General features: G+C 50.9%; 1 protein-coding gene across 3 annotated transcripts in view; it reads left to right on the top strand.

The window, feature by feature from the left end:
* Nucleotides 1-13,988, top strand: part of TPGS2 (tubulin polyglutamylase complex subunit 2) — a 698,248-nt gene that overhangs the window by 145,485 nt on the left and 538,775 nt on the right. The gene's annotated exons all lie outside the window — the stretch shown is intronic.

Below are 13,988 nucleotides of genomic sequence, written 5' to 3'. Positions count from 1 at the left end.
GAGCTATAATCACTACCACCTCACTGTTAACCTTGTCTGGCTCTAACGGGGTTGCCCAGAGGCAGGGGTGTCCATCCACCACTGTAACACACCTTGGAGGGGAGAAATGAGAAAATTTTCCTGAACGTAGTGCTCAAAAAGGCCTGGCTTTTATTTTCTGATACTTTCTGATTTCAAATCAGTGGGAAATAGCCAAAGGGAGTGTTTGAATGCTGACAGTGACAGATGAAGTTTCACACCAGAAGATGGAAACCAAAACAAGGTGGAAATTCTATGCTGAATCTTGTGCCAGAGGTACCCCCGAGACACATAACAGAAGCCAAAGGCCACACTTCTGTGCCCTAATATTCAGATTTTTCCAGAAAAAGGATTTGAGTTTCACAGATTTTTGAAGCCCAAGAACCCCACTAAATTAGACCCAGCATTTCCAATCAATCCAGCACAGGGATGGCAGGTAGGACCTGCTCCTCCTCTCGGAAGACTTTGCTCTTGGAGATGCCTGAGGCTACCTGTGGTTTTAGTACAACTTATTCGATCAGCTTCAACAGGTCTTGGGCAGGATTTTGAGCTTGCAAGCACTTCAGGGCAGGAAACGTCTGCAAAAGTTTCCACCATGCCTAGGAGAATCAGATTGAATCAGCAGGGGTGTCAGTGAAAATAATTTGTTACTACTGCTGGTTTCAGTGATAATAGTGTACATTACATAGGAAAAGCAATAAATCTATAGGGGACATACACTGAAAATAAACAGTGAGGCTTCAGCTGTGCTTTGAAGTACCATGGAATGGCCCAGAGGCAAAGAAATGCTGGGAACTGCTTGGTCAGTTGTGCCAGATCTGCAGAGAAGTTTCTTGTACCAGCAGGGAGACTGAAAGTTGCAAGGGGAGGAGAAAAGCCCTCTGCGAGGGTTTATTTTGCAGCTGGGTTGTTAAATGAAAGGCAAGATTCTGAAAAGAAAGGTGGGGATGTAGGAAACAGCAAGAGTAGTGCAGAGAGGTTGTGGTGGGATATTTCTGAGCCTTGGAGGGAGATGCTTTCTAATAGTTCCTCCCATGAGAATGGCCATAAAAGAATCCAAGAGGAGATGGGATTTTGTGTTCTGTAACATTTCCCTTTGGTCACAGAAGTACCAGCCATCACTATGGGAATACAAGATGTGGGCCAAATGGATGACATCCAGATGGAGGGGTGTTACATCTCTCCGGCACTTCCTAACACAGCTGGCAGCAGATCGTGGGGGCAGGGGGAAAACAAAACACTAAACCACTTGTCCTGTGTAATAAAACTGTGATTGGTGAGAAGGGAGCCAGAGAACTATTCCCTGTGACCAGCCATGCCCAGAGAGGGAGTTCCCACCATGTCTTCTGCAGAAAGGAATGAGTCAATGAGAAGTTACCACAGGCACGACGGGACACGCATGTCTGCGCAGGGAGACCAGGGAGACAGCTTTCCTCCTTGGGTGGTGGGAATGGAGAGGATAACTCAGGAGACCTTTCTTGCAGCCAAGATTTCCATGGGTCAGGTCAAACAGGTCATCAGGAGCAAAGATATTGCAGTCAGATTGATGTGCTGAAGCCAGGAGATGGCATCAGGAGAAATTCATACACTTGGAGCCTTCCTGCACCCAGTGGCCATGGCAGTGGCAGTGGGTTCAGGTTGGAAGGCAGAGGAGAGGGCATTACTCCTTGCTACTCCTTCTACCCATCCTCCTTTTCTTCCAAAAATGGTGTTATTTAGGGGTTATTCGGTACACAAAGGCTTTTGTGTGCCAAGGTTAGTTGGCTGAGTCATTAGATGGAAAACAAACACCACTGGGGAGATAATGCCTGTAATGCCAGAGCAAGAGGGCCCTTGCAAAAGGCTCTGAGTTCCCGATGATCAGTGGCCCCATGCCTGGCCCGAAACACCTGTGGGCTTTAGTACTCCAAGTAAAATTCCCTGGGCAGACACAAGATGCCAAACTGTGGGAGCTCAGTCTGGTTTCACCTCCTGTTTGTCCAGTCAGGAAACTGGTTCTGCAGCATGACCAGGGAAACCTGACCCCAGTGATGCCTGCACCAAATCCTGCCTTTGTGTGGAACAGCGCTGAATGGGTGCCTCCACTCAGGCTTTCTCCAAAGAGACTGATGTACCTCCCACACCTCTGTCTCACACAAGCAGTGTGTTCAGGAGATCCCAAATAATCCCCAGCACAAATGGACTTCGCACTGTACAGGGGAGATAATCAGAGGGGTCATATTATTCTTATCTAAGGCATGGGAGAAACACCAGCAAGGTGCTGAGGGCAGGGGAGGCAGGCTGTCAGGCAGCTCAGCAAGCAGGTCTCGTCCTTGTCATTTTTTCAAACTTTTTCCTTTCTAAAACTGTTACTCATCTGCTGGCAGAGCTTTGGGACACCATTTGCTGCCCAGCCACCTCTTTATCTTGCTCTCTACTGCCCTTTTGGTCAAGGGTAATGAAGTGATCCAAGACAATAAAAAATGACATATTCTTGGAGTCATGGACAGAGCACAGACCATGGATGTAACATGGGAGCACTCACCTTCCCGTCCTTGGGTCACCCAGGCACTCCTCGCACTTTGTTGCCGTGTACTCTCTTCTCTCTTCTTGTGGGGTTTGGCTTCATCTCACACTGAGATCAATGATAAAAGCAGGGAATAAATAAGTACAGTAAATTGAGAAAGATCAGCTCATCAGGCCAAGTGCAAACACTACCGAGTCATCCAGAAAAGCATCTTGTAACGTGCAAATGGGAACTGATAGAGATCCTCTTCCAAGGGCTGAGCTTACTCATAACTGATGGATTCCCTTGGCCAAAACTGCCTCCTGCATATCTGGGTGTGAGCACTGCTATCTGGTGCTGCATCGTGCACAGCCCAGATCTCTCCTGGGCCGAGGGCAATTCTCAAATTGGAGAGAATGGAAACATTGATCTGCTGTCCTCGTTAGCCCATCGTGTCAGGGAGCATTTCAGGATGAAAGTGGGGGAAGAAACATGCAGTTTTATCTTGCCACATTCTTGCATATGGAAGGGAATAGCTGAATCCCTGTGACAAGCTCTGCCTAGCAGAGCAAGCCCAGCTTCAGGACCAGCCTGTGGATCTCATGCTGCAGCCCACGTAAACATCATCTTGGGAACAACCCTTGGGATTCACAACACAAAATGGCTCAGTGCCTGGCAACAATGACTACAACAGTGGAAAAAAAACCTCACTAAGGAGTCTGAGCTCTCAAGGCACTGTAACACAATTAGTCTCACCAACTCTTTTCCTTGCCCTGGGGAACCTACACCATGGGAAGCCACCTGAATCCCTCCACTGAAAGGGCTGTGATGGGGAGGGCACACAGGTGTGGTGTCACACCTCCCCTGCACTGCACAGAGCATTGCTGAAGGAAGAGACGTCTTAGGATCACTTAAAGGGAAGTAGTGAGGCAAGACGGCAGCAGGGTGAAGCAACAACATGGGCAGCAAAAGACACAAGCTGGAAAACCTGCTCTTGGGTCAGATTCCTTAGTCCAGGCCAGGACACACCGCTGTATCCCATTCCTGGCATTGCTGCTGCTGACCTTTGCAGAGCAAAATCTGACATCCAGAGATCTGCAAGGCAGATGCAGCGTGACCACTAAAACTGGCTCCTGGCATCACCCAGGCCAAAGAGCTTCACACCCTGTGTACTGGGTTTGTGTGGCCAGGTTTTGGCAGTAGGAGTGGGGCTACAGGGGTGGCTGCTTTAAGAAGCTACTGGAAGCTTCTCCCATGTCCAGGAGAGCCAATCCCACTCCAGAACTGACCTGCCACTGGCTAAGGCTGAGCCAGTCAGGAATGACAGTGACACCTCTGTGCTAACGTATTTAAGAAGGAAAAAGGAGTTATTGCGCAGATGAAATTGCAGCCAGAGAAGAGAGGAATGAGAAAATGTGAGAGGAACAACTCTGCAGACACCAAGGACAGTGGAGTCCTTTTCCACTGGGGAGAAGGTGCTCCAGGCCTGGTGTGGTTAACCTTGGTTGAAAGGCTATGCCACCAGTGCAGTGCTGGGCAGGGACACCACACAAGCTCTGCTTGACGGAGTGGGATAATAGCAAACAGCTACAGGTTGGCACAGGCAGAGCAGACACCTAACATGGGGGTACAGCAGCCACTGGCCAGTCCTGCCTGTCCAACACACATGGGGGTACTTCCTATCAGCCCCACACAGCCTCTCCTACCCCCAGTATTGTCCCAGAATGCACAGGATGCTCAGGATAGGGGAGGAGTGAAGGAGCTGTGGGATGGCATGACAGTGCTCAACTTGCTTACAAGAGTATCTGGATAAATGAAACCTACTGAGGGTGGAAAACAGGCCTGATGTTAGAAGTGTAAAGCAACTATTTACTGGCCATCATATGCACACAAAAGATGGCTAGGACTTCATGGGCTTCTCACCTGGGCACCAGTGTGCTCACCACCTCAAAAAGGTGCCCAAAGAGCCTTTGCTGGCCAAGGACTGCCTGCAGGTATTCACAGCTCTAAGGAATGTCCCCACCTTGGTGTCCAACAAACCTTTTGACTCCCTGCTTTTGTTCCTTTCGGATTTTTTACTTTTCCTTGCTGCTGCCATCTCAACCATCCCCTCTCTGTCTGCAATCTTACCTTTCCCAGCGTGGCAGGGTATGACGGGGTCACAGCTGGGATTTCAGACTCAGGGAGCTGAGCCCTGGGAGCACAGATGGGGTTACAGAGAGATGGAGTAAGGGTGGAGAGGAGGAGTGGGAGAGGTGGCCTCTCCATCCCTTTAGCTTTAACTGTTCCAGCTCGCAAGGCAAAAAAAAAGAGTCCCTTGGGCCAGAGAGCACGTAAGAGCGAGACAGCTCCACCATGAGCCATCTCTGCTTTGAGACAGGAGGGTAGAGTGGAAGTTTCCTGTGCCCTGAACATGGAGGACAGTCTGGCACTGGCACTGAGTGCCAGAGTATCTCCCACGGAATAAGAGACACAACCCTCAGGGACAGCACAAGCCAAATTTCAGCTGGAGAGCAGCAAATATCACAGCACTGCTGATATGTGGCTCCCAGCTGCTTGTCTTATGTGACATTCAACAACCTCCCTTTGAAGTCTGGTGGAAGAGGTCCCTGCCCATGGTGGGTCATCTAGCAAACAAGATGATCTTCAAGGTCCCTTCCAACACAAACCATTCTGTGGTTCTGTGAAATCCCATCTTAATGGGGTCAAGGTAACTCTCCCTACAGAGCCAGGACCCAGCCTGTGCATAGAAAGCACAGGCAGCATCTGACTGTCTGCTGGAGATGACTCCTTGGACATGTTACAGCTGAAATCCCAAGATGAATACAGGGACTTCTCACACTACCACCACACTCCCACTGGAAACACTAAACACAAGTCTACCCATGTGCTTTATGCTGCTGCAGAGAGTACTGTGAGAAGCTTTCACCTGCTCTGCCCTTGGCAGCCTTTCCCCCTGTGTCCCAGGAGATGTAACATGGCACAGAAGCAGAGTTTGGGATGACAGTGCTTGTGGGACCCAGTGGACTCAGCAGCCCAGCTAGGGCCTCTGTGCTCCCACCCCAGGACCAGATGGTGGTCATCCAGCCCTCTAGAAGGTCAGTGGGAAGGCAGATGCTGCCCTTCAATGCTCCCAGGTGGTTTACCAGCCAAGCAGAACATAAGCTCAAGGCACAGGCTGAACAGGTACAGCCTGTGCAGCGGGTTTTCCTCTGAGGGTTTTTCAGACCTTTTTGGGATAACACAGGTTCAGGCTATCCTAGCGTGCAGTGCAAGGGTAACCCAAAGCCCAAGGGTTTCAGTGGAGGTAAGTACACTGTAGAAGACAGGATTGAGGCAGCTTGGGTAAAGTAGAGGGCAGTGCAAGCTCTGTGCTCCTCTCTGTGCTACATCCATGCCCACCAGCCTCCCAGGTGAGATACTTTTATTGGCAAAACACAGAGCCTGGATCCATGTCTTCTTGATAACTCCGTGTGGGTGATCCTCAAACAGACCTCAGCTCCCCTGGCACCAGCACGTTGCAACACTCCTGTTGTGCACGCTAAGCTCCTCCCTGGAGATGCTCAAAACCCAGCAGTTCAGGGAGAAGCAAAACAGACTTGTCCTCTCGGTATCCCCAGACAGCTGCTGTGGTAGTGAACTCACCATTGCTGTCTGCAGCAGCTCCCAATGGAGGCTGTGTTGAGCTTTTTTTCTAGGGATCAACAGCTTCCCAAGGGCTGCAGAGCATGCGCTGGCACAGCCAAGGTCTGCCCTGACTCACACCAAGCCCCATTTGCCCCAGGGGTGCTGGTTCCAGCCATAAATCCCAGCCTGAGCAAGGCCTGCCAGTACACTTGGCCCAGCCAAAATCCCTGGAGAAAAGCTCACACTAATAAATAAAAGTTTGCTGGAAGTGCTGGCATGAGCCAGCAGGATGTTGCTGAGTTTTGCACAGAAACCTACCAACAGCGCTGTGGTTTCAGATGAAACCCAAGACACCTGAATCCTCCGGCCAAGTCTTGCCACTGGGTTTCAGTGTCACCCTCAGCAGCAGGAACCAGCCACCACCGCAGAACATGGATGATGCAGCACCAGGAAACTGGGCTGATGGTTGGGATCATGGCCAGACCCCCAGCCCCTCCAAGGCTGGAGCACTGGGCTGGTTCCTGAGGCAGAGGGGAGCTGGTCTGCCCTGTACCTTCAATAACAGGGTTTTCTGGCAGCCTGCAGGTCCTGGGTTTCATCTCACTCCCCATGAGGTGGCAGGGAGGCAGACCAGCCCTCTTCAGCTTGCACCAAGGACGCAGCAGAGGCACCAGGCTCACAAGCCACAAAACGCAGCTGGGACATGGGTGGGCAGCCCCACACCCCCCTCCAACCACCAGTCTGACTTCCTGGATCTCAGGGAGCTGGCCACCTTTCCGTCTCTGCCAGAAACACTGCCACTGGGAGCTGAAAGCCCAAAGCATCCTCTACCCTCTCCACCTCTCATCCTGTATCCCTGGAACACTGCAGCTTGTGGATTCAGAACTGCTTGCTACTGAGCAGGCTATCTTCTCCATCTCCCAGCACTGATGAATTTTTGCCCATGCAAAACTGCAGACAGGCCACCTCCCATTTCCCGGGACATAACTTTGCAGTGGAAATCCCTCCACTCAGACAGGGCCCCTCTGTCCTCACCATATAGCAGGGATGGCAGCTTTGCAGCATCCCATTTCCATGGAGCTGCCTCACAGCTACACAGGAGAGGTGCAGGAGAGGCCTTGCAGAAGTGTGATACAGGCTGATAGTTTATCTTGGATCACTCCTGAGCACCAGTAATCCCACATCCCTTGGAAGAAAACCCTCTTGGCTGCTTTCAGTGTTGTTCTTCAGGCACAGCAGCAGCAGTAGGAGCATGGAAATATTTTCTTGCTTGGGAACAAGCTGTCTGTGAGATGCTGCATTGCTTTTCCCAGCCTGCAAAGCCCCCAGGCAGCATGAGTTTGTTGGAAGAGGAGGTAGGTGTGGCTGGAGTCATGTCCCTGCTCCCAGGGACACTGCCAGCGACTTGTCCCGTGGCTTTGGTCCCTGTTGGCTCCACAAGCCACACAGTGGCCAGTTGAGATGGGAAGATAAAGGCAGCCATGTCCCCATGCTGTCAGACTGTGGCTGTAAGGCATTTTTACAGCACTTTACACATACAGGTGGCAAGGATTGCAGCCTTACAGGGAAAGAGCCAGGTTTGCAGCCTAGTCTGCCTCCGTGGAGATGGGGGAACAGCTGCTGCTCCGTGGAAAGGGTGTGAGCACAACAGGGAGCGCGGGTCTGGAAAAGTCTGGTGTTTTCCACCTGCGTGTTGGCAGCATCAGTGACATAGTTCCATCTTGGGATGGATAGCACAACAGTGGGGTGAGCAGGGGGCACAAAATGCAAATTTGGAATGTTTTTGTTGAGGGCTGAGGTAAGGTCCTTGTCCATGGCAAGGAAAAGGGCAGGGGAAGGGGCCCGGCAAGCCTGTATCAACATGCAGCAGCTTGCCAACCATCCTCCTGCCTTGGACAACAGGGACATACTCCCCCTCTTTTTGGGGTCATCCTGAGACCCATGGCTGTGAATGTACCACCCGTTCCCATCCCCAGACCCCACGCTCCCCCGGCACTCCCTCCTCAGCTGCCGCTCACGCCCTCCATGTCTCATCCTACCTGCCTCCAACCGTTGGTGCTCCAGGGCAGGGAAAGTATCTCATTGCCTCTTCTCGATGGGCTGTGGCAAATTGCTGGCACTAAACAAATTTCAGTTCCTGATGAAAAACATCACCGTCATGGGGCAGGAGCCGCGAGCATTACTCACGCAGGGAATTGCATTTGCCTGTGTCAAAAGGGGCCGGGGGCAGGAGCTGAGGGGACGGAGGCTGGGGAGGCCCCACTCTCTTTCCTACAGGCCAGTGGTGACACGGCACAAGCCACCAGTCCCCCACTTACATGTTCCAGGGAAAGGCATGTGGTTCCCCAGCACCTCACCTCCCAATCCTACAACAAGTACACAGGCACCTCCAAAAAAAGTAAAGAAAAGGTGCAGGCATACCTATATAAATATAAGGTATAGGGTTGGTATAAGGCAATATGTTAATAACCATGCAAGGAAGGGACATGGAGGTCTACTTTGAAGGGCATAGGGGAAAGGAAATGCTCTTGGGATGGGACTGTGGGGGAAGAAGGGAAGAGGTCCCAGTGCTGTGGCCGCAGGAGGAGTGTTACACTTCTGCAGCCCCAGGCTGGATTGGGAGGGAGCATGGGATTTGGTTGCCAATTATTCCACCTGGTTGAGTCTTTAGCAATGATAATCCCCACAGACAAGACCCAACAGTAAGGGCTGGCTCAGCCCTGCAGTGTAGGACACCCATAGCACCAGGCAGTCCTGCCCTGTGAGCCCTGATCCCCCTGAATGGAGGAAAGTCACCATCACCTGTCCCCTCTGCTCTTCCTTCCAAGGAAAGGCCATCATCACCTGTCCCCTCTGCACTTCCTTCCAAGGAAAGGCCTTGCTCCAGGACAAGGTCTGCTGATCCCTGCTATCCATACAGATCTAACTGCCCACCTGCAATATATTGCTGCTCATCCCTTGCCCTGTAGCGTGGCCGGGGTCTCCAATCACACACAAGCACACGGTTACCCCATGGCAGCACCTCCAGCCCACAACCACAGTCTTGGCCTGCATTGGCACAAAGCAGCTCAGCATTCCACCAAACCAAGCTTGGCTGTCGTGTTTTTTGGCAGGGAAGAGCCAGCAAGTAACAAACTCACAGCCCAGTGGAGCCACCACTGTAGTTTACCTCCCAGACACTGTGATCCTCAGTGTTTCAATATGCATGGAAACAACATGATTTAGCCAAAAGGGAGAGACTCAAGGCTAATAAATCAGTACAGTACCAGGCTCCTGCCATGCCCTTTTCTGGCACCTCCCTTAGACTTCCCACGCATATCCAGGAGCAACATGAACAGGAACAGTCTGTCTGGCACCTTCAGCAGCGCAGGAGTCACGAGCACAAGGCACAAGTGTTTCTGCGCTGGCTCACGGCCAACACAGGCCCTCAGCACCTTCGTTAACGACAGCAAATGAAGCCCTGAGGAGCAGATTCCCCCTCTCTCACTCTCTGGTGGGAAGAGGCAGCAAGTTTGCTGAACCTGGTCATGATGCTCAGGAGGAAAGTGGAGTAATGGGGAGATCCTTGATGTACCTCCAGTTCGTTCCTCTGCCAGAGCCCACCTTGGCATCACCAGCTACCCAGCACCTCCCCACCACGCTTAAGGCCGATGTTTATTTTTCTCCTGGCGGCTGCTGAGCCTTTAGCCTGTCAGTCTAGGGCAAAGACTTCACAGTACCAGAGGCTGCATCTCTGTGCCAGCTCATATGGTTTCAGCAACTTGCAGTTTCATTCTGCTCCCCCGACAGAGCCTGGGGTGCCAGCGACGAGCGTTGCTTCCCCCACTGCCAAACTGCCCTTTCTGTCAAACCTCAGCCTCCTTCCAGACCACGTGATTTTGTGATTCTGTGATTTCTCCCATTCTGCAGTTCTCCCACCCAATTCTTTGATTTTCCCTTCCCTGTGGTGCACCCTGCACTTGCCAATTGCCACCCTCGCCCCTCAAGCAGCACCACTCTGCCTTTCCCAGGGAGACTGTGAGCATCAAAAGCTGCCTCCTGCCAGAGCCGCTTTGCTACCGGCGCTTCCTGAAATCCTCTGCCTTGGCTGGGAAAAATCACTTCAGATCCAGAGCATTTTCCTGATGACAGGAACACCAGCAAACACACCATCCCCCAGCCTAGCAGAATGGCCATTGTGGGAGCAGTAAACTAGGGGAGGATATTCCCTTTCTGTGCCAAAAAAACCCTCAAGACAATCACTCCTTCCCTGGCCAGCCATGGAAATTTAACCTAAGGGTTTTCAAAAATTGCCAGTAATTGTGAGTGCCTGAGCAAATTGCTTTCTTCAGGGGCCTTTACTTCCAAGAGACATCTTTTTTGCCTTCAGGGGATCAGCCTCAAGTGAGATAGCCCCATGGAGACCCCAAACAGCCTCTGAAAAGGTCTCAGCAGCCCCAGAGGCTGAACACCAAAGTCCAGTGGGCAGCAAAACCTCACAACCCTGAACCTGCTGGGGTCATTCCATTATCCCAGCTGTGTTCCATTGTGTCTCCACCTCCCTTTCATAAATCATGTGATAAAGCCCTCAAAGCTCTCCAGGGCACCTGGAAAGCAAGAGTCAGGCAGCAGAAGAAAGGCTCCATCCATCTCCCCTTCTCCTGAGCCAGCTCCAGCACCAGCTGGAAAACAACTGCTTTTCCAGAGAGCATTCTTGTAAAGCATGAGCTGATCCTTTTAGGAGGAAGCTGCCCCAAGGGTGGCTCAGGTAAAGGCCCAGGAGGACACACCAGCATTTGGAAAGTTCTACTAGAAAGCACACACCACTGAACCCTGTCTTGACTGACTCCATCCATGCACTCAGTGTACCAGTACCACTCCAGCCCAGCCTTGCATTTGGAAACACCTCCCTGTTTGTGCTCACCCCCTTTGCACAGGATAAAGGGCTTTAAAGGCAGCTTTGCAAAATCAACACAGTAGCAATGGCAACACCACAAAGGCAACTGCTGTTGCCTCAGCTCTGGTTCTTCCCTCCCTCTCCCCTCATCCCATCTCTTGCAACATGACACAGCACGGGCTCCCCAGGGCAGCTCTGTGTTTGTGCAGCACTTGTTTATGGCTGGGGCCACAGCTAAGCAAACACCTGCAAGCAAAAGAGTGCCCACTCACTGCTCTAGAAGTAGAAGCCCAGCACACTTGTCAAACAAGCAAGCTCTGAACAACCCAGGCCCTACCCAGCTTTCACAATAGAAATTAGTCACAGCGCACCAACGTGAGCAGCAAAGCAGGCAACAAGTGATAAAGTTGCAATGGAGACCTCGCTTGTCCTCTCTTGTGTACCTGGGACATCCCTTTCCTTTCGATCCTGCCTTTCCAGACTCCTTAGAGGCACAGGGACCCTCTGCTCCTGAGAAAGGTGCTTTGCATTTTGCTTTAGGTAAACTGTCGCTCGAGACGTCAGAGCACACCAATATCCAGCCTCTGAGAGCATCCAGAGGGGAGCAGCAGAGTTGATTAGAGGGATGGAGCACCTCTCCTATGAGGAATGGCTAAGAGAACTGCATATGTTCAGCCTGGAAAAGAGAAGGCTTCAGGGGACCTAACTGTGGCCTCCAGTACCTGAAGGGAGACTGCACGGAAGATGGAGAGGGACTTTTTACAAGAGCATGGAGTGACAGGACAAGCGGGAATGGCTTCAAACTGAAAGAGAGTAGGTTTAGATTAGAGATTAGGGAAGAAATTTTTTATTGTGAAGGTGGTGAAGCACTGGAATAGCCTGCCCAGAGAAGCTGTGGATGCCCCATACCTGAAAGTGTTTAAAGCTGGGTTGGATGGAACTCTGAACATCCTGGTGTAGTAGAAGGTGTCCCTGTCCATGGCATGGGGTTTGGAACTGGATGATCTTCAAGGTCCTTTCCAACCCAGGCCATTCAGTGATTTTATGGCTCTGTGATCCCCAGGCCTCCCAGTTATATTTCAAGGTGACTTTGCCCACGTGCATTGCCCACAATAAAACATGACCTAGAACATTTGCAATGTTTGACCATAGAAACAAGGCCTTCAGAATGGCTCAAAGGTGCCCTTACGTATTTGGATACTGGGAGATTTAGTGCAATGAGGAGTTATCCTTTCTCTGAAAGAGGAGCCAGGAAACTGCAGATCAGCCACAGCTCTGGCACTACAAGCATTGAAAGCACAGCTGCAATAATGTGTTACTTGGGTGACTTTTGCTGACACAGATGTATCCCCTCCAGCTGATGTTAGCTGGGCTAGCAGTGGTCAATTTTGCCAGTCTTAGGTGAATTCATTACAAGGTTATTGCTGAGATACCAGTATTTGTCATCAAAATTGGGCTCGCATCTGGTTGCTGAGCACAGTGGCGTTCCCTTGTGAAACACTAGCAGGTTGGTACATGCATAGGGTTTGGTTACAGGTTTATCTATCATCAGTTTATTGGGCACGGATATTTTTGCAGAAGGTTCACCTGGACATTTCCTGGCCCTTGGCTGCACACTTGGGTATTTTACCCAAGGCTGGAGGAGAGGCTTTATGCCTTTTTAAAGGCAAAAAGGAAAATGAGTAGCAATGCAGTATGTGACAGTGTAAAAGAAGCAGATTAAAGCAGGGGTGCTGCAGGGCTAAAAGTACAACCTACACAGAACTCAAGGCAGGAGCTGGGCAGGGGAAGACAGGGTACAGAGGATTACAGCAGAGACTGTCTCTCCATAAATATTCCCAGACAGCTAATAAGCCAGTAAGGGGCTACATCCAATGACAGCCCTGGGGAAGGGGTAGCAGGACCTTCCAGCCTGCCAAAAGCAAGAGATCAGCTCCCTTGTGAGCTAAAGCAGGCTCCGGCACACGCCTCTGCCCTAGGGAAAAGCGGATACATCAGTGAGGAGAATGTTCTGGATCAAAACCATCTACATCCACAACATATAGCAGAGGGAAAAGCAAGGGCAGGACGAGGCACGGAGGGAACAGGCAGACCTCTGGCACGAGGAACCAGCACAGCAATTCAAAATGTCATCCAACAGTTGTGCTGGCAAGTTTACAGGATCCAAATGTCAAACTGCATGTTCAGAGTAAAGGCAAATGGACACGAGAAGCAGGAATGATCCAACTACCGAGGAAAATTACAGCCACTGCTGAAGGCTGACTGGGCGATTCCAACATCTAGAGGATGATAAAGCACAACAAAGAGAAGATTAAAAATTAATCCCCAATTAGCTGCTTCTGAAACCTGTCGAAATCACTGCCTGCATTATTTGCTAATGGACCTGTCAGCAGGTTCCTAGGCTGCAGGGGTCACAGCAGAAGCAGAATGTGCTGCTTTATTCTCAGGTTTGAGATCTGTTTTGCCCACTAAGAACATTTGATGTTTTCAGTTTAGGTGTACTCCAAAAGCTATTGCAAGCAAAGGATGGGCAATGGATTTTGCCTGCAGCCTCCCTCAGCCACAAGCACAGGGAAGAGAGGGAAATGTTCCTTGTAATTTTAATATAGGATATATATCCCACAAGCAGGGATGCTGCACACATACATGTGTCCCATAAGACACACTGTGTCTCCAAACACCAATCAGTGGGCACTAAGACAGCACCAACCCAGTGCCCCATCTCTGCCACAGTCCACTTTCAAATGCTTCAGAGAAAACATCTGAAAAACAAGTGTGAATCTCCTCCACAAAGCACTGGGCCCTCTGCCAACAGCTGAAGAGGCCAGTAGGTCTTGAGGCAACACATTTTACATGTCATCCAAAATGCTCCTCACCAAACAACAACTGCCTAGCTATCTGGACATCCCCTTGCCTTTCCAAGCCTGATTTATTTTTGGTATCTCAATATCTGCTGTCATGAAGTCTATTTTCTTTGCTCCA

The sequence above is a fragment of the Myiozetetes cayanensis genome, unplaced genomic scaffold (genome assembly GCF_022539395.1).
Source record: "Myiozetetes cayanensis isolate MyiCay16 unplaced genomic scaffold, myiCay2020 scf4, whole genome shotgun sequence".
In the NCBI taxonomy this organism is placed as follows: domain Eukaryota; kingdom Metazoa; phylum Chordata; class Aves; order Passeriformes; family Tyrannidae; genus Myiozetetes; species Myiozetetes cayanensis.
This window is presented reverse-complemented; position numbering and strand designations above follow the sequence as displayed.